Raw genomic sequence first — 20908 nt, 5'->3', positions numbered from 1 at the left:
GTAAGATAGAGGGTGAAGCGCACAGGGCGCAGCCGGGAGTTGAAAACCGAGCGGCGTCGAGAAAAAACAAAATGGAGAGAGAGAGGGTAAAGCAGCAGTCGGGTTCAGGACCGAGCGGCGGAAACGGGAAAGATGCACAGAAAAAAAAAGGCAGAGCACAGCCAGGGCTCAAGGGCTGAACAGTGTCTGCGGGGAGAAGAATGGAGAGCGTAGGAGACGCCATTGAGCCGCGGAGAAGAAGGAAGAGCGTGGGAGATGCCATTTTTAGAAGTCGCAGCGGAGAAGAAGGGCGAGCGCTGGAAGAAAGGAAAGCACGGGAGATGCAATTTTGTGCCAGCGGAGAAGAAGGGAAAGCGCGGGAGACGCCATTTTTGGACAGTTAAATCACACACAGGGATGCCGAAGAGTGGCAGTATCTCTACGTTCGACAATGAAGTCGAAGATTGGGCGACATATGTGGAACGTATTGAGGTGTACTGCAGGGCGAATGAAGTGCCAGATGCTAGGAAAGCACTGGTTTTGTTAAATTCCATGGGTACAAAAACTTATGGGCTACTGCGAACCCTAATAACCCCAGAGAAGCCCGTGAATAAGAATTTCGAAAGCATAGTAGAAATCCTACAGGACCACTTAAACCCCACACCGCTGCTGATAGCAGAACGATTTAAGTTCCATAAAAGGAACCAACACAAAGACGAAAGCAATGCTGAGTACTTAACGGAAATGCGCAAGCTATCAAAACACTGCCAGTTTGGAGTGGGACTAGCAGATACGTTAAGGGACAAGTTTGTGTGTGGGCTACAAAGTGAAGGAACCCAGAAACGGCTTCTATCAGAAAAGGATCTTACGCTGGACAAGGCTTTCAGTATGGCAGTATCACACGAAGCAGCCGCAAGGGGTGCTGCAGAGATACAACGGAGACCGCAAGAATATGGCACCAATGAAATGTCCTATGGAACAGGGAAGTGTTATCGCTGCAGCAGTACAACACATGACCAGAAGGATTGTTGGTTCAAGGACCAAGTGTGCAGACAGTGTGGAAAAGCAGGACACATAGCAAGAGTCTGCAAGTCTGGGAAGAAAACCAACAGCAAGAAATCTCCACAGGAGAAGTACAAAAAGGTACACAAGGTGATGGACAGTAGTTCAGACGAACAGAAAAGTGACACAGACTCCGGAAGCAGGGAGCTGGGTTGTCTGAAACTACATAAGGTAACCGAAATGGAGGATCACCAGAATATCTGGGCTACACTCAAGATAGACGGAGTCCAAGTGAAAATGGAATTGGACACAGGATCAGCCCTAACAGTCATAAACCAAAGGAACTACAAGCGGCTATTTTCACATGTACCCTTGAAAGCTACAGAGATTGTCTTGAAGACGTACATGGGGCAAAAAGTCTACCTCAAAGGAAAAATAAGGGTGAAAGTGATATACAAAGGCCAGGAAATACCTAAGATGGACTTATATGTATTGCCAGATGGAGGACCACCACTGCTAGGATGTGAATGGATCCGGAAAATACAATTAGATTGGCATTCTATACAGGTACTGAAGGTTGAGGCCAAAAAGGATGACGACGTCACACCTGGACGACTGTCAAAAATGCTAACTGATGCAAAAGAAGTGTTCCAGGAGGGACTTGGAACACTAAAAGGCATAACAGCAATGATTGAAATAGAGGAAAATGCAAGCCCAAAGTTTCTTAAGGCCAGACCAATGCCTTATGCGATCAGACCAGCCGTCGAAGCAGAGCTGGAAGGGTTGGAATGTTCAGGAGTACTGTCCAAAGTAGACTGGAGCGAGTGGGCTACACCCGTCATTCCTGTAATGAAGAGGTCGTTGAGTAATACGCCTGGGGAACCAAAGAATGTCCGCATCTGTGGGGATTTTAAGGTGACAGTGAACCCAGTCCTTCACATGGTACAATATCCGCTTGCACGAATTGCGGATATTTTCGCCTCGCTATCTGGAGGTAAACGCTTCACCAAAATTGATCTAGCCCAGGCGTACTTGGAGGTAGAAGAAGCCTCGAAACAATAACTCACGATCAACACTCATAAAGGTCTCTATCAATACAACTGGCTGGTGTTTGCGGTAGCATCGGCTCCGGCTATTTGGCAAAGGGCGATGGATCAAGTCCTGCAAGGGATTCCAGGGACCCAGTGTTATTTGGGCGACATCCTGGTCACGGGCGGAAATGACAGTGATCACCTCGCCAACATGGAGAAGGTGCTCACCAGATTAAAGGAATATGGGCTACGAGCTAATCGCCACAAGTGCGAGTTTTTCCAGAACTAGATCTCGTATTGTGGCCACGTCATCGATGAAGAAGGGTTACATAAGTCCCCTGAAAAGATTGAGGCAGTAGTCAAGGCTCCAGCACCGGAAAATGTGTCACAACTGAGGTCGTTCCTCGGGCTGGTAAACTACTACCATAAGTTCTTACCAAATTTGTCCACGGTATTACACCCACTGAACACCTGACTGCAAACATGGGTACCATGGAAGTGGAATGACGAACGTAGATGAGCTTTCCAGAAGTGCAAAGAATTGATCACATCAAAAGAGGTGTTGGCCCATTTCAACCCAGCACTACCAATTCGTTTGGCATGTGATGCATCACCCTATGGTATTGGAGCGGTGCTGTCGCACAAATTCCCAGACGGGTTGGAGAGGTCAGTAGCCTTTGCGTCTCGGTCACTAAACTCAGCCGAGCGCAACTACGCCCAGATTGACAGGGAGGCCCTCAGCCTGGTATTGGGAGTAAAAAAATTCAACCACTATCTGCATGGGCAGAAGTTCACCTTACTGACTGAGCACCAACCACTTGTCTCCATCTTTAATCCTAAGAAGGGCGTTCCAGTGATGACTGCACAACGGTTCCAAAGATGGTCCCTGTTTCTAGGGGCGAATCAATATGAAATAGAATATAAAGGCACGAAACAGCATGGAAACGCTGATGGGCTATCACGCTTGCCACTGCCTACTGTGGAGGAAGCACCAGATATTTTATTCGTCAATAATTGAACGATTGCCAGTAACGAACGCGGATATAGAGAAGGAGACCCGCAATGATCTGATGCTGTCTCGGGTATATGAATTGACGGTGAGGGGATGGCCAACACATGGCGACTCACTGTTGCCAGCATTCTCATCCAGAAGAGAACAGCTGTCAATATGCCAGGGGACAGTGATGTGTGGATCCAGAGTGGTGATTCCACCCAAGTTAAGGGAGAGAGTGCTAAATGAGCTTCATGAAGGTCATCTGGGGGGATTGAAAATGAAAAGCCTTGCTAGGACTTATGTGTGGTGGCCGGGAATCGAACAACAAATCAAAGACCTAACCAAGAGCTGCTCAGGATGCCAGAAGGTCCAAAATGCACCACCACATGCCCCTCTACACCCATGGGAGTAGCCCTCCTCTCCATGGCAACGGGTGCATATTGATTTTGCAGGTCCATTCATGGACTCAATGTTCTTAATAGCAGTGGATGCTCATTTGAAATGGCCTGAGGTGATAAAAATGTCCTCAACCACTACAGAGAAAATGATTGCAGTCCTACGGACCATATTTGCTAGGAACGGCTTGCCAGAGCAGATATGCTCTGATAATGGACCACAGTTTGTGTCCGAAGAGTTTCGAAAATTTATGAGAAGGAATGGGGTAAGGCATTACACATCCGCCCCATATCATCCAGCCACAAATGGATTGGCTGAGAGGTTCGTACAAACCTTTAAGAAGGCAATAAAGGCCATGTGCGACGATGAAATTCCACTGCAGCATAAGGTGGACAATTTCTTATTAGCCTACCGAAACGCGACACATACAGTTACCAACCAGACCCCGGCCATGATATTCTTTAACCGAAGGTTGAGATCTCGTCTGGACTTGCTCAGACCAAATGTGCGAAGAAATGTTGAGGATAAACAATTCCAGCACATCAATGAGAAGCCGACAAGGAGCTTCAACGTAGGACAACCAGTCTTGGCCCGTGACTACCGAACAGAGAAATGGCAACCCGGAACGATATACACAAGGCAGGGGCCATTAATGTACACAGTGGATGTCGGGGAGAACATTGTGAGACGCCACGTCGATCAGATCTTAGCGTCACAGGAACGAGTCAGCCCCATGACTCGCATACCTGGGGATGAACCCGACATACCGGTAGCATCTACCTCCGAACCAGTAGCAGTGGAAAGCGATGAACTAACCGACGAAAAGGGGTCAGAATCGCCTCCGCACCAAGAACAAGAACCTCAGGAAAGGCGCTATCCCGAAAGGATCAGGAAGCCGCCCCAAAGACTGAATCTATAAATGGACTATTGTTGTTTAATGTACATGTTAAAGTGTTAATTGTTATTTGAATATTATGGGTACTGCTAATCTAAAAGGGGAGGAATTGTAGTGTATGTACCTTTAAGAAAGAACTACTTTTACAGCTCCTGTATACTGTAGTACCGGCAGTGACCACACTTGTATATAAGCCTTGAGCATGCCTCTGTACCCTCAGTCTTGAGACTACCCTACTCCAGTAAATACCTGTTGATTGTTAAGTTACAGCATCCGTGTAGTTATTGAAAAACATCATACTCTCAGAATCACGGATCTAACACAGTACACTTCAATTCTTCCACATACGTGGTCCAGTCTTCTATTTCGTTGTCGAAAGCAGTGATGCTGCCACTCTTCGGCATCTTGGATGGTTTAAAATGGAGCCTCCCGCGCTTTTCCTTCTTCCCCAATGGATTAAAATGGCGCCTCCCGCGCTTTTCCTTCTTCCCCCACTGCTGCCAACGCTGCTCCTAGCGTTCTAAATAGTAATGGCGGCGCCCTGTGGATTTCACGCACTTCTCTTTTGTTAATTAATTTTCTTAGTTTTATTCTTCTTTGACGCTGTCCACTGCGCGTCTCTTTTCCTTCCCCCTTTTTTATTTTCTTTAACGCTGCCCGGCTCTTGAGCACCGGCCGCGCCTTGTGCGCTCCACCCTCTCTCTCTCTTTTTCTTCCCGACGACGCTGCTCGGCCCCCTTGCAGAGCCGCTCGATCGAGCTCTAGCCCGCCGCAGTCCGGGAAGGGTCAGCGCACTACCTGCTACCAGCCCGATTTGCTGGAACACCTTGACTGGAGAACCAAGCCCAGCTCTCCACAGCCTCCCCTGCGATTCTCTGAACTCCGATGGATCACTGGCCGGTTGCCCGCGCTTGACGCCCGTTGCCCTGGCTTCGACCTCCAAGAAGCTTCTTTTCAGGGATGGATCCCCGTGAGGTGATGCAGTACTGCAGGTGAGTTCGAACCTGCTCGTCACCACTGTAGTGTCCGCGTATAAATAACACACGGACTGCAGGAGAACGGTAATAACAGGTGTTTACTGAACAGAGGGTATGCTGGAACTAACTGTACAAATTACTACACGGTGTTATATACAGGTGTGGTCACTACTGGTACTGCAGTATACAGGGGCTGTAAAAGATAGTTCCTCTCTTAAAGGTACATACATTACACCGACCACATATCCACGCCATCACTAAGACTGCCTATTTCTACCTCCGGAACATCACCCGTCTCCACCCCTGCCTCAGCTCATCTGCTGCTGAAACCCTCATCCATGCCTTTGCTACATCTAGACTTGACTATTTTAATGCATTTGTGGCCGGCCTCCCACGTTCTACCCACTGTAAACTTGAGGTCATCAAAAACTCTGCTGCCTGTGTCCTAACTCACACCAAGTCCCGTTCACCCATCAACGCTGTGTTCGCTGACCTACATTGGTTCCCAGTTAAGCAATAACTCAATTTTAAAATTCTCATCCTTGTTTTCAAAGCCCTCCATGGTCTTGCGCCTCCTTATCTCTGTAATCTCCTCCAGCCCTACAACCCTCCGAGATATCTGCGATCCTCCAGTTCTAGCCTCTTGAGCAGCCCCGATTTTAATCACTCCACCATTGGTGGCCGTGCCTTCAGCTGCCAAGGCCCTAAGCTCTGGAATTCCCTCCCTATGCCTCTTTCCCTCTTTACCTGTTTCTCATCCTTTAAAATGCTCCGATCTCTGTGACCAAGCTGCTGCTCATCTGCCCTAATATCTCCTTATGTGGCTTGGTGTCAAATTTTGTTTAATAACGCTCCTGTGAAGCGCCTTGGGATGTTTTACTAGGTTAAAGGCGCTATATAATTATAAGTTGTTGTTGCGAATGGATGAATTAAGATGGGCCAAATGGGCTTTCCTTTCCCTAAACATCCTGTGATTTTGTGTTGTCTACAAATGTCCATATGCTCCCAATGCCTACAATCAAATCATCTGTATCTAATCGAGAACAAACGTGGCCTCAGCATTGACCCTGAATTCCAAACACTGAAATACCCAATTATTATGGGCGGATTAACATAAATTAATTAATGGTTAATTTTCCGATGTGGCTGAGACTTTCCCCTCTCTCCCCTCGTTCTCTTCTTTTCTTCTCCATTTGTTAACAGGCTAGGATTCCCAGTGTATCGATGCCTAAACTCGGTACTGACTGGAATATATTCATGACGGCGGGAAGCAGAAGAGCCCAGGATAAAAAAACACCACATGTGGGAGGACATTCCAGAAATCCTTGACCTTAGACTCGGCAGGGGGAAGGGACGTCAAAGTTGCAATGTGGCACACTGTGGAGGCATCAAAGTGAAGAACTGTCAAAGAAGGAACAAAATACACTGGGCTGAGGTGACAGCAAGTATAGAGCAAGAAATATATTCCTGCGTTTATCTGACAGATTGTCGCAATGGGGCCTAGTTACCTGACCTTCCAACTCACCTTCATTTCAAGGGTGAGAGGCTAATTTCTGAACAGTCATCCATAGTTGGCTGTGTGCACATTCCTCTCTCATTGCTTAGGTTTTTGATATATTTTGTCTGAATAAGTGAAGAATTTGTGACAACACAAAGCTTTGGGGTGGGGCTAAAGCAATCCCAGAATCCCAGGCCAATTTGGTTATCAATTCACGGCGTCTTCATCCTACAAAAGTGACGGTCAGGAAAAGATCAGCTGGCCCATCAAGCTTGTCCCACACTCATGATGACAGGAGTATCATGACTAGACACTTCCTACCACCCCTCGGCCCCCTACCCACCTGCCCCCCCCACCCCCCGTCCCGCCACCCCTCCACCCGCAGCAGCCATGTAATCTCCTGGGGGAGGAAAAGAAACAGGGCCAACAAGGGGGAAAAAAACTGTGGAAAATTCCTCTTCCTCCCCCTCAGGTGATCAAAACCAGTTCAGGAGATTGAAAAATCCTCATGAAATGTCCTCTGCTTCAGAAGCTCCATTGCCCTCACATGCTGAGCATGTTTAGGTAAACCTGTGAACAGGAAGCTGGATAAAACAATCAGATTGAAGAGAGCTGAGGTAATTTGTGCCTTTCATCTGCTGAATATCCCAAGGAGCAGTCAGTGGAAGAAATGAGGGACGTGAGCAAAGGCAAAGAGGTAGATTTTGAAGAGACTTTTGAAGTAGTGGAAGGAAGAAAGAATTGGGGGGAATGTGCTGGCATAGGGGGTCCTAGGGGCTACCCTTCAGGGGAAGCTGGCGATTGTGGAATAGCTACATCCCAGGGGTGGGTGGTGGAAGCCAGCTGCTTCGACAACAGCACGGTGAGTGTAAAGAGATGTACCCAGATCTGCCAACTGGGTCCAGGCAAATTGCATAATGGTGAGCAATCGTGCCATGTCACTGTGCACCTGGGTGATCCATGGTCACACAGTGACACGGGCTCTTTGTAGCACCTCATGCAGCAGCTGAGTGGCCTTCAGAATGTCCTAGGTATGAAGTAAAGATGTGATAAAGCCAACACCAGTGCACCAAGATTGAACTGTCACCTCTTTCTGCAGGCAACAACTTGGGCTGCATGTTTTCAGACACTGACTCCTGAGGTCTCCTCCCAAGGTCCCCACCATCACAGAGGCCAGTCTTCAACCAATTCAATTCACTGCAAGTGATATCAAGAAATAGCTAAGCGCACTGGACACAACAAGGGCCACAGGTCCCGTAGCTGTGTGTACCATCTACAGGATGCGCTGCAGCAACTCACCAAGGCTTCTTCGGCAGCACCTCCCAACCCACGACCTCCACTACCCAGAAGGACAGCGGCAGCAATGCATGGGAACACCACCACCTCCAAGTTCCACTCTCTAAGTCACACCCCATCCTGACTTGGACATATATCGCCGTTCCTTCATCGTCATTGAATGAATTAATAAAAATGACAGCAGTGCTCATGAAGCCCTCCTCATGTTCCAGAATTGTGATGGCCTCATGTTTGAATCCTGAGGTGTATGAGTTAGACTCATCTGTGACAACATAAAAGGCACAAGTAGTGGCTGCTGGTGACCTTTTGACAGGTGAAGCATGTAGTGTATGTGCCTTTAAGACAGAACTACTTTTACAGCTCCTGTATACTGTAGTACTGGCAGTGACCACACCTGTATATAAGCTTTGCGCATGCCTCTGTACCCCCAGTCTTGAGACTACCCTCCTCCAGTAAATACCTGTTTATTGTTAAGTTACAGCATCCGTGTGGTTATTGAAAAACAGCATACCCTCAGAATCACGGATCTAACAGTGGTGACGAGTGTCGATTCGAATCTACCTGCAACAAAAAAAAAAAAAATAGCCGAGGCCAGGAACACGGGCGTCGACCACGAGCAACCGCCCAGTCGTCAGGCAGAGAGTGAACATCGCAGGGCAGGCTGTGGAGAGCCAGGCTTGGTTCCCCAGCCACGACGATCAGCAAGAGACTGACGACAGGTCCAGCGCAGACCCTTCCCGGGCAGCGGCGGCTGGAGCCGACCTACGGCGGAGAGAAAGCCGAGCAGCGTCGACGGGGTAAGGCAGAGGGTGAAGCGCACAGGGCGCAGCCAGGGGTTGAAAACCAAGCGGCGTCGAGAAAAAACAAAACAAAACCGGAGAGGGTAAAGAAACAGCCAGGTTCAAGACCGAGCGGCATCGAGAAAAAAAAAGAAAATTAAAAGAAGAACGCGCAGAGCACAGCCAGGGCTCACGGGCTGAACAGGGTCCGTGGGGAAAAGAAGGGAGAGCGCGGGAGACGCCATTGAGCCGTGGAGAAGAAGGAAGAGCGCGGGATACGCCATTTTTAGAAGCCGCAGCGGAGAAGAAGGGCGAGCGCGGGAAGGAAGGAAAGCGCAGGAGACGCTATTTTGTGCCAGCGGAGAAGAAGAGGAAGCGCGGGAGACGCCATTTTTGACAGTTAAATCACACCCAGGGATGCCGAAGAGTGGCAGTATCTCTACGTTCGACAATGAAGTCGAAGATTGGGCGATATATGTGGAACGTATTGAGGTGTACTGCAGGGCGAATGAAGTGCCAGATGCTAATAAAGCACTGGTTTTGTTAAATTCCATGGGTGCAAAAACTTATGGGTTACTGCGAAATCTAATAAGCCCAGAGAAGCCGGTGAACAAGAATTTCGAAAGCATAGTAGAAATCCTACAGGACCACTTAAACCCCACACCGCTGCTGATAGCAGAATGATTTAAGTTCCATAAAAGGAACCAACACAAAGACGAAAGCAATGCTGAGTACCTAACGGAACTGCGCAAGCTATCGAAACACTGCCAGTTTGGAGCGGGACTAGCAGATACGTTAAGGGACAAGTTTGTGTGTGGGCTACAAAGTGAAGGAACCCAGAAACGGCTTCTATCAGAAAAGGATCTTACGCTGGACAAGGCTTTCAGTATGGCAGTATCACACGAAGCAGCCGCAAGGGGCGCTGCAGAGATACAACGGAGACCGCAAGAATATGGCACCAATGAAATGTCCTATGGAACAGGGAAGTGCTATCGCTGCGACAGAACAACACATGACCAGAAGGATTGTTGGTTCAAGGACCAAGTGTGCAGACAGTGTGGGAAAGCAGGACACATAGCAAGAGTCTGCAGGTCTGGGAAGAAAAACAACAGTAAGAAATCTCCACAGGAGAAATACAAAAAGGTACACCAGGTGATGGACAGTGGTTCAGACGAACAGAAAAGTGAGATAGCAAAATACTGCAGATGTTGGAAATCCGAAATAACAACAGAAAATGCTGGAAAAACTCAGCAGGTCAGGCAACATCCATGGAGAGAAATTTGAGTTGACGTTTCGGGTTTGACCCTTCTTCAAAACTGGAGAGAAAAGGAACTAGATCGAAGGCAGGGCTGCGATCGGACAAAAGAATAAAAGAACCAAAAGAAGTGACACAGACTCCAGAAGCAAGGAGCTGGGTTGTCTGAAACTACATAAGGTAACCGAAATGGAGGATCACCAGACTATCTGGGTTACACTCAAGATAGACGGAGCCCAAGTGAAAATGGAATTGGACACAGGATCAGCCCTAAGAGTCATAAACCAAAGGGACTACAAGCGGCTATTTTCACATATACCCTTGAAAGCTACAGAGATTGTCTTGAAGACGTACACGGGGCAAAAAGTCTACCCCAAAGGAAAAATAAGGGTGAAAGTGATATATAAAGGCCAGGAAATACCTAAAATGGATATATATGTAATGCCAGATGGAGGACCACCACTGCTAGGATGTGAATGGATCCGGAAGATACAATTAGATTGGAATTCCATACAGGCACTGAAGGTTGAGGCCAAAAAGGATGACGACGTCACACGTGGATGACTGTCAAAAATGCTAACTGACGCAAAAGAAGTGTTCCAGGAGGGACTAGGAACACTAAAAGGCATAACAGCAATGATTAAAATAGAGGAAAATGCAAGCCCAAAGTTTCTTAAGGCCAGACAAGTGCCTTATGCGATCAGACCAGCTGTTGAAACAGAGCTGGAAGGGTTGGAACATTCAGGAGTACTGTCCAAAGTGGACTGGAGCGAGTGGGCTACACCCATCATTCCTGTAATGAAGAGGTCGTTGAGTAATACGCCTGGGGAACCAAAGAAGGTTCGCATCTGTGGGGATTTTAAGGTGACAGTGAACCCAGTCCTTCACACGGTACAATATCCGCTTCCACAAATTGAGGATATTTTCGCCTCGCTATCTGGAGGTAAACGCTTCACCAAAATTGATCTAGCCCAGGCGTACTTACCAATGGAGGTAGAAGAAGCATCGAAACAATACCTTGCGATTAACACTCATAAAGGTCTCTATCAATACAACCGGCTGGTGTTCGGAGTAGCCTCGGCTCCGGCTATCTGGCAAAGGGCGATGGATCATGTCCTGCAAGGGATTCCAGGGACCCAGTGTTATTTGGACGATATCTTGGTCACGGGCGAAAATGACAGTGATCACCTCGACAACTTGGAGAAGGTGCTCAACAGATTAAAGGAGTATGGGCCATGAGCTAATTGCCACAAGTGCGAGTTTTTTCAGAAACAGATCTCGTATTGTGGCCACGTCATCGATGAAGAGGGGTTACATAAGTCCCCTGAAAAGATTGAGGCAGTAGTCAAGGCTGCAGCACCAGAAAATGTGTCACAACTGAGGTCGTTCCTCGGGCTGGTAAACTACTACCACAAGTTCTTACCAAATTTGTCCACGGTATTACACCCACTGAACACCCTACTGCAAACAGGGGTACCATGGAAGTGGGATGACGAACGTAGATGAGCTTTCCAGAAGTGTAAAGAATTGATCACTTCAAAAGAGGTGTTGGCCCATTTCAACCCAGCACTACCAATTCGTTTGGCATGTGATGCATCACCCTATGGTATTGGAGTGGTGCTGTCGCACAAACTCCCAGACGGGTTGGAGAGGCCAGTAGCCTTTGCGTCTCGGTGACTAACCTCAGCCAAGCGCAACTATGCCCAGGTTGACAGGGAGGCCCTCAGCCTAGTATGGGGAGTAAAAAATTCAACTGCTATCTGCATGGGCAGAAGTTCACCTTGCTGACTGACCACCAACCACTTGTCTCCATCTTTAATCCTAAGAAGGGCGTTCCAGTGATGACTGCACAACGGTTACAAAGAAGGTCCCTGTTTCTAGGGGCGAATCAATATGAAATAGAATATAAAGGCACGAAACAGCATGGGAACGCTGATGGGCTATCGCGCCTGCCACTGCCTACTGTGGAGGAAGCACCAGCAGTGGACCCTATCGAGATATTTTTTTTGTCAATAATTGAACGATTGCCAGTAACGAACGCGGATATAGAGAAGGAGACCCGCAATGATCCGATGCTGTCTCGGGTATATGATTTGACGGTGAGGGGATGGACAACACATGGCAACTCACTGTTGCCAGCATTCTCATCCAGAAGAGAACAGCTGTCAGTATGCCAGGGGACAGTGATGTGTGGATCCAGAGTGGTGATTCCACCCAAGTTAAGGGAGAGAGTGCTAAGTGAGCTACATGAAGGTCATCTGGGGGGAGTGAAAATGAAAAGCCTTGCTAGGGCTTATGTGTGGTGGCCGGGAATCGATCAACAAATCGAAGACCTAACTAAGAGCTGCTTACGATGCCAGAAGGTCCAAAATGCACCACCACATGCCCCTCTACACCCATGGGAGTGGCCCTCCTCTCCATGGCAACGGGTGCATATTGATTTCGCTGGTCCATTCATGGACTCAGTGTTCTTAATAGCAGTGGATGCTCATTCAAAGTGGCCTGAGGTAATAAAAATGTCTTAAACCACTACAGAGAAAACGATTGCAGTCCTACGGACCATATTTGCCAGAAACGGTTTGCCAGAGCAGATTTGCTCTGATAATGGACCACAGTTTGTGTCCGAAGTGTTTCAAAAATTTATGAGAAGGAATGGGGTAAGGCATTACACATCTGCCCCGTATCATCCAGCCACAAATGGATTGGCTGAGAGGTTCGTACAAACCTTTAAGAAGGCGATAAAGGCCATGTGCGACGATGAAATTCCACTACAGCATCAGATGGACAATTTCTTATTAGCCTACCAAAATGCGACACTTGCAGTTACCAACCAGACCCCGGCCATGATGTTCTTTAACCGAAGGTTGAGATCTCGTCTGGACTTGCTCAGACAAAATGTGCGAAGAAATGTTGAGGACAAGCAATTCTGGCACATCAATGAGAAGCCGACAAGGAGCTTCAGTGTAGGGCAACCAGTCTTGGCCTGTGACTATCGAACAGAGAAATGGCAACCCGGAACGATATGCACAAGGCAGGGGCCATTAATGTACACAGTGGATGTCGGGGAGAACATTGTGAGACGCCACGTCGATCAGATCTTAGCGTCACAGGAACGCGTCAACCCCATGTCTCCAGTACCTGGGGATGAACCCGACATACCGGTAGCATCTACCTCAGAACCAGTAGCAGTGGAACCCGATGAACTACCCGATGAAAAGGGGTCAGAATCGCCTCTGCACCAAGAACAAGAACCTCAGGAAAGGTGCTATCCCGAAAGGGTCAGGAAGCCGCCCCAAAGACTGAATCTATAAATGGACTATTGTTGTTTAATGTACATGTTAAAGTGTTAATTGTTATTTGAATATTAGGGGTACTACTAATCTAAAAGGGGAGGAATTGTAGTGAATGTGCCTTTAAGACAGAACTACTTTTACAGCTCCTGTATACTGTAGTACTGGCAGTGACCACACCTGTATATAAGCTTTGCGCATGCCTCTGTACCCCCAGTCTTGAGACTACCCTCCTCCAGTAAAAACCTGTTTATTGTTAAGTTACAGCATCCGTGTGGTTATTGAAAAACAGCATACCCTCAGAATCACGGATCTAACAAAGCACATGCTATATATGCCTACACAAGCTGGCTTGTTACCATGGCAATGGGCCCTTAGCATGTGCGCAATGCCTTCTATTTCCTTGCAGATGGCAATCTTTCATTAGAAGAAGAATGAATGGTCAAAGGTCAAAGAGTAAGCAGAGAACCGATAAGCCAGATGGGAGGAGAGGAAACAAATAATCACGGAGGAGAAACCAGCTCCATTTCTTGTAATCGTTCTACCCGATAACGCCCCCAAAAAATAAAGCCCCGGCCGCTATAAGCGCACTCCAGAGGAGCGAGTGGCTCTGTAGTGTCTGCGTATCATTAACACACGGACTGCAGGAGAACGGTAATAAGAGGTGTTTACTGAACAGAGGGTATGCTGGAACTGAAAGTACAGAAGCCTGCTACGGCTTTATATACAGGTGTGGTCACTGCCGGTACTACAGTATAAAAGCAGTTCTCTCTTAAAGGTACATACACAACAATTCCTCCCTTTTTAGATAAACAGTACATAACATTCATTTAACAATTGAATAATAACTAATTACAATTACAATTTTCTTTGTACTATATACATCAGCTGAAAGTAATCATTTATAAATTCAGACTTTGAGGAGGCTTCCTGATCCTGTCTGGATAGTGCCTTTCTCGAGTATCCTGTTCTTGCGGCGGAGTCGATTCTGGCTCATTGTCATTGGTTGGTTCGTCAGCTTCCAATACCACTGATTCTGAGGGAGACGCAATCTGTACTTCGGGTTCATCACCAGGTGCAAATGCTCGTGGTATGGGTTTGACTTGTTCCTGTGACTCTAGAATATGGTCAGCATGGCGTCTCACGATGCTCTCTCCAAAGTCCACTGTGTACATTAGTGGTCCCTGCCGTGTACATATCATTCCTGGCTGCCATTTTTCTGTTTGGTAGTCGCGGGCCAAGAATGGTTGCCCTATCTTGAAGCTCCTGGTTGGCTTTTCATTGATGTGCTGGAATTGCTTATTCTCAACATCTCGTCTTATGTTTGGTTTGAGCAAGTCCAGGCGACATCTTAACCCGCGGTTAAAGAACATCATGGCTGGAGCTTGGTTGGTGACTGCATGTGTCGCATTCCGGTAAGCAAACAAGAAATTATCCACCTTGTGTTGCAGTGGTATGTTGTCATTATACATCGCCTTTATTGCTTTTTTAAAGGTTTGAACAAACCTCTCAGCCAATCCAATTGTGGCTGGATGATATGGGACGGATGTGTAATGCTTTACCCCATTATTCCTCAAAAACCTCCGGAAATTCTCGGACACAAACTGTGGTCCATTGTCGGAGCAAATCTGTTCTGGCAAGCCATTCCTGGCGAAAATGGTCCGTAGGACTGCAATAGTTTTCTCCGTGGTGGTGGAGGACATTTTGATGACCTCTGGCCACTGCGAATGTGCATCCATGGCGATTAAAAACATTGAGTCCATAAATGGACCAGCAAAATCAATGTGTACCCGTTGCCATGGAGATGAGGGCCACTCCCATGGGTGTAACGGGGCCTGTGGTGGAGCGTTTTGGACTTTCTGGCATCCTGTGCATCTCTTGGTCATTTCCTCGATTTCTTTATTGATTCCCAGCCACCACACAAATGCCCTGGCTAGGCTCTTCATTTTTACCCCTCCCAGATGACCCTCATGAAGCTCATTGAGCACTCTTTCTCTCAACTTGGGTGGAATTACCACTCGGGATCCACACATCAAGGTCCCCTGGCACACTGACAGCTGTTCTCTCCTTGGCGAGAATGCTGGCAACAGTGAGTCGCCATGTGCTGCTGGCCATCCCTTCACCGTCAAATCATAGAACCGAGAGAGTGTCGGGTCATTTCGGGTTTCCTTCTCTATACTTGAGTTTGTAACAGGTAGACATTCGACTATTGTTGAATGGAATATCTCAACAGGGTCCACTGCTGGTGCTTCCTCCACCATAGGCAGCGGCAGGCTCGACAGCCCATCAGCGTTTTCATGCTGTTTTGTGCCCTTATACTCTATGTTGTATTGATGTGACCCTAGAAAAAGGGACCATCTTTGCAGCCGTTGCGCCGTCATCACTGGAACACCCTTCTTTGGGTTAAAAATGGAGACAAGAGGCTGGTGATCAGTCAGTAAGGTGAATTTCTGCCCGTGCAGATAGTGATTGAACTTCTTCACCCCCCACACCAGGCTGAGGGCCTCCCTGTCAATCTGGGCGTAGTTACGCTCGGCTGAAGTTAACGAGCGTGACGCAAAGGCCTCTCTCAACCGTCAAGGAATTTGTGCGACAGCACCGCTCCAATGCCGTAGGGAGACGCATCACATGCCAACCGAATCGGTAGTGATGGATTGTAGTGGGCCAATACTTCTTTTGAAGTGATTAGGCATTTACATTTCTGAAAGGCATGCTTACACTCATCACTCCATTTCCATGCTACTCCAGTTTGCAGCAGGGCGTTCAGCGGGTGCAGAATTGTAGACAAATTTGGCAAGAACTTATGGTAGTAGTTCACCAACCCGAGGAACGACCTCAGTTGTGACACATTTTCCGGTGCTGGAGCCTTGACTACTGCCTCCATCTTGTCTGGGGACTTATGTAACCCCTCTTCATCAATCACGTGGCCACAATACGAGATTTGTTTCCTGAAAAACTCGCATTTGGGGCGGTTGGTTCGTAGCCCATATTCTTGTAATCTAGTGAGCACCTGCTCCAGGTTGGCAAGTTGTTCACTGTCATTTCCGCCCGTAACCAGGATGTCGTCCAAATAACACTGGGTCCCCGAGATCCCTTGCAGGACTTGTTCCATCGCTCCCTGCCAAATTGCCAGAGCTGATGCTACCCCGAATACCAGTCAGTTGTACTGGTAAAGACCTTTGTGAATGTTTATCGTGAGGTATTTTCTAGATGATTCATCTACCTCCATTTGTAGATACGCTTGGGCCAGATCAATCTTCATAAAGCGTTTCCCTCCAGATAGTGAAGCGAAAATATCTTCTATCCGCGGAAGTGGATATTGTACTGTGTGAAGGACTGGGTTCACAGTTACCTTAAAGTCCTCACAGATGCGAAACTTCTTCGGTTCCCCAGGCGTGCTGCTCAATGATTTCTTCATTACAGGAATGATGGGTGTGGCCCACTCGCTCCAGTCCACCTTGGACAGCACACCCGCATGCTCCAGACTCTCCAGCTCTGCTTCGACGGCTGGGCGGATCGCATACGGTACCGGTCTGACCTTAAAAATTTTGGGTTTGCGTTATCTACAATTTTTATCATTGCCGTTACTCCTTTTAGAGTCCCAAGTCCTTGCTGGAACACCTCTTTCGCGTCAGTTAGAATTTTTGACAGTCGTCCAGGTGTGGCGTCGTCATCCTTTTTGTCAGCCACAGTTAGCGCCTGAATGGAATGCCAATCCAATTGTATTTTTCGGATCCATTCACGTCCCAATAATGGTGGTCCTCCATCTTGTAGTATATATAGATACAGTTCCTGTGTTTCCTTGCCGTTGTATTTAACGGGCACCCTTATTTTTCCTCTGGGGTAGACTTTTTGCCCCGTATATGTCTTCAAGACAATGGATGTATCATTCAAGGGAATGTGTGAGAATAGCTGCTCGTAGTCTCGTCGATTCATGACTGCTAGGGCTGATCCTGTGTCCAATTCCATCTTTACTTGAGACCCTGCTATCATGAGGGTGACCCAAATGGTTCGGTGATCCTCCTTTGCGATCACGTTGTGTAACTTTAGACAACTTAGTCTCCTGCTCCCGGAGTCATTATCACTCTTCTGGTCTTCTGAACTACTGTCCGTCATCTTTTGTACTTTCCTGCACTTTTCCTTAGTAGTTCTTTTAGTGTTGGTTTTCTTTCCCGACCTGCAGACTCGTGCTATGTGTCCCACTTTTCCACATTGCCTGCATACTTTGTCCTTAGCCCAGCAATCCTTCTGGTCATGGTTTGTTCTGCCGCAGCGATAGCACTTTTCTGCTCCATATGCCATTTCATTGGTGCTATATTCTTGCGGTTTCTGTTGTATTTCCACAGCCCCCCGTGCTGCTGCTTCGTAGGATACTGCAACGCTGAAAGCCTTTTCTAGCATAAGGTCCTTTTCCGAAAGTAGTCGTTTCTGGGTTCCTTCACTCTGGAGCCCGCAGACAAACTTATCCCTTAAGGTATCTGCCAGTCCTGCTCTGAACTGGCAGTGCTTCGATAACTTGCGTAGTTCCGTAAGATAGTCAGCATTACTCTCATCTTTGTGCTGGTTTCTTTTATGGAACTTGAATCTTTCTGCTATCAGCAGCGGTGTAGGGTTTAGATGTTCCTGTAAGATATTGACAATCTCTTCAAAGCTTTTCTCCATTGGTTTAGCTGGGGTAATTAAATTCCGTAATAGGCCGTACGTTCTCACGCCCATCAAATTTAATAATACCGACACCTTCTTTTCATCGGCCACCCCATTTGCCTTGCAGTACACTTCAATTCTTTCCACATACGTGGTCCAGTCTTCTATTTCGTTGTCGAAAGCAGTGATACTGCCACTCTTCGGCATCTTGGGTGGTTTAATATGGCGCCTCCCGCGCTGTTCCTTCTTCCCCAATGGATTAAAATGGTGCCTCCTGCGCTTTTCCTTCTTCCTCTTGCTGCCAATGCTGCTCCTAGCGTTCTAAATAGTAATGGCGGCACCCCGCGGCTTCGGCACGTCTCTTTTCCTTCCCCTCTTTTATTTTCTCTAACGCTGCCCGGCTCTTGAGCACCGACCGCGCCCTGTGCGCTCCACCCTCTCTCTCTCTTTTCCTTCCCGACGACGTTGCACGGCCCCCTTGCAGAGCCGCTCGATCGAGCTCAAGCCCGCCGCAGTCCGGAAGGGTCAGCGCACTACTTGCTACCAGCACTATTTGCTGGAACACCTTGACTGGGGAGCCAAGCCCAGCTCTCCACAGCTTCCCCTGCGATTCACTGAACTCCAATGGATCACTGGGCGGTTGCCCACGGTCGACGCCCGTTGCTCTGGCTTCGACCTCCAAGAAGCTTCTTTTCGGGGATGGATCCCTGTGAGGTGATGCAGTACTGCAGGTGAGTTCGAACCTGCTCGTCGCCACTGCAGTGTCCGCGTATCAATAACACACGGACTGCAGGAGAACGGTAATAAGAGGTGTTTACTGAACAGAGGGTATGCTGGAACTGAAAGTACAGAAGCCTGCTACGGCTTTATATACAGGTGTGGTCACTGCCGGTACTACAGTATAAAAGCAGTTCTCTCTTAAAGGTACATACACAACAGGCTCATCAACAATTTAGCTCAACAACGACTCTTCTAATGCCAACGCTCACTGAAATTCACCAGGTAAATAGAAAACAGCAAGCACACTTTGGCCAGATCATTGGGACACACGCACACAGTCTCCACTGCCTGCCTGTTATCACTCTAGATCAGGCAGAGCCTCGTCTGATGAGCCGCTTAGGGGCAGACATTCCTTGGCGCCGTTGTACTGACAGATGTGCGGTGAGAGAGGATCGAGAAAGGCGCTATATAAATGTGAGTTCGTTCTTTCTTCCGTCAGTTGCTATACGTTCAATGGATTTTAATGCTGCAAAAACTGTCTAAAGCACCTTGATGCCCAACAGTTTAAAAGTCGATGGTGATAAACAGAAAAGAATGACTTGCATTTATATAGCACCTTTCATGACCTCGCAAAGCACTTTACAGCCAATTAAGTACTTTTGAAGTGTAGTCACTGTTGTAATATAGGAAACAGAGCAGCCAATTTACACACAGCAAGGTCCCACAAACAGCAATGTGATACCGGACCAGATAATCTGTTCAAAGTGTTGGTTGAAGGATAAAGGTCCTGTGGTCTTCTTTGAATCGTAGCACAGGATCACTTAAGTCCACCTGAGAGGGCCTCGGTTTAACATCTCACCCTAAAGACAGCTCCACCCGACAGTGCAGCACTCCCTCAGTACTGCACTGAAGTGTCAGCTGAGATCTTGTGCTCAAGTATCATGGAGTGGGGTTTGAACCACATGAACCTTCTGACTCAGAGGGGAGTATGCTACCAACTGAGCCACAGCTGACACCTAATTATCAGCACACAAACCCCTCAACACATGCAGTCTTTCATCCAGCAGGCCACTCAGTAGAAAAAATTCACTTCATTTTGCTACCTTTCCCTACTAAAAGGAGCTGGGCATGCTGCCAAGGCAGGTCATGGTTCCAATAAATCTCCCCTCATCCACAACCAGAGAGCCAGCAAATCTCATCATTGTAATCATCTATCCTGTGAATAGGTTTACACAACTGTCAGACATTGCCTGAAAAATAGAGTGCATATTGTATCAGGGTGACAGAGACAAACAGAGACACAGAGAGCAAGAGAATACACAAGGTGTCAGAGAGACAGAGACAGACACAGGCATTGAGAGGGTGCATGATGGTCCAGATAAAGAATGAGGGACCAGGGGATGCAAAGACAGACACATATAGAAAGTGTGTGATGTGTCAAAGAGAATGAGAGCGAGATTGTATGATTTGTCTGAGAAAAAGAAAGTGGAGATAAAGAAAGAGAGACAACAGCAGAGTCTATGGCACATCACACAGAGAAAGAGAGACAGACACCAATAGAGAGAGTGGCAGGCTCCAATAGAGAGAGAAATAGACCAATAGAGAGAGACGAACATCAATAGAGAGAGACAGAGATCAATAGAGAGAGACAGAGACCAATAGAGAGAGACAGACACCAATAGAGAGAGTGGCAGGCTCCAATAGAGAGAGAAATAGACCAATAGAGAGAGACGAACATCAATAGAGAGAGACAGAGATCAATAGAGAGAGACAGACACCAACAGAGTGAGATGGACACCAATAATCATAATCATAATCAACTTTATTGTCACTTTAGTGCACAAGTGCAGTACAACGAAATGTAGGCTTGCGGCTCCCGAGAGTGTACATTTAGATTAAGACATTTAAACATTCAACATACATTTGGCTTGTAATACATTAACATAAACATAACCATAATAAAGTGTATTGGCAGATGTGCAGGCTTTAGAGTTTATTTGTAGAGTTCAGTAGGATGACAGCCCTGGGAAAGAAGCTGTTCCTAAATCTGGTCGTTCGGGTGCGAATGCATCTGTAGCATCTCCCAGATGGCAGGAGGGCGAACAGGCTGTGGCTGGGGTGGGTAGGGTCTTTGATGATGGACCGTGACCTC

This window comes from Somniosus microcephalus, chromosome 20, assembly GCF_052327205.1.
Source record: "Somniosus microcephalus isolate GS21.2 chromosome 20, FLI_Smic_1.0, whole genome shotgun sequence".
NCBI classification, from domain to species: Eukaryota; Metazoa; Chordata; class Chondrichthyes; order Squaliformes; family Somniosidae; genus Somniosus; species Somniosus microcephalus.
Note: the sequence above shows the minus strand (reverse complement) of the source record.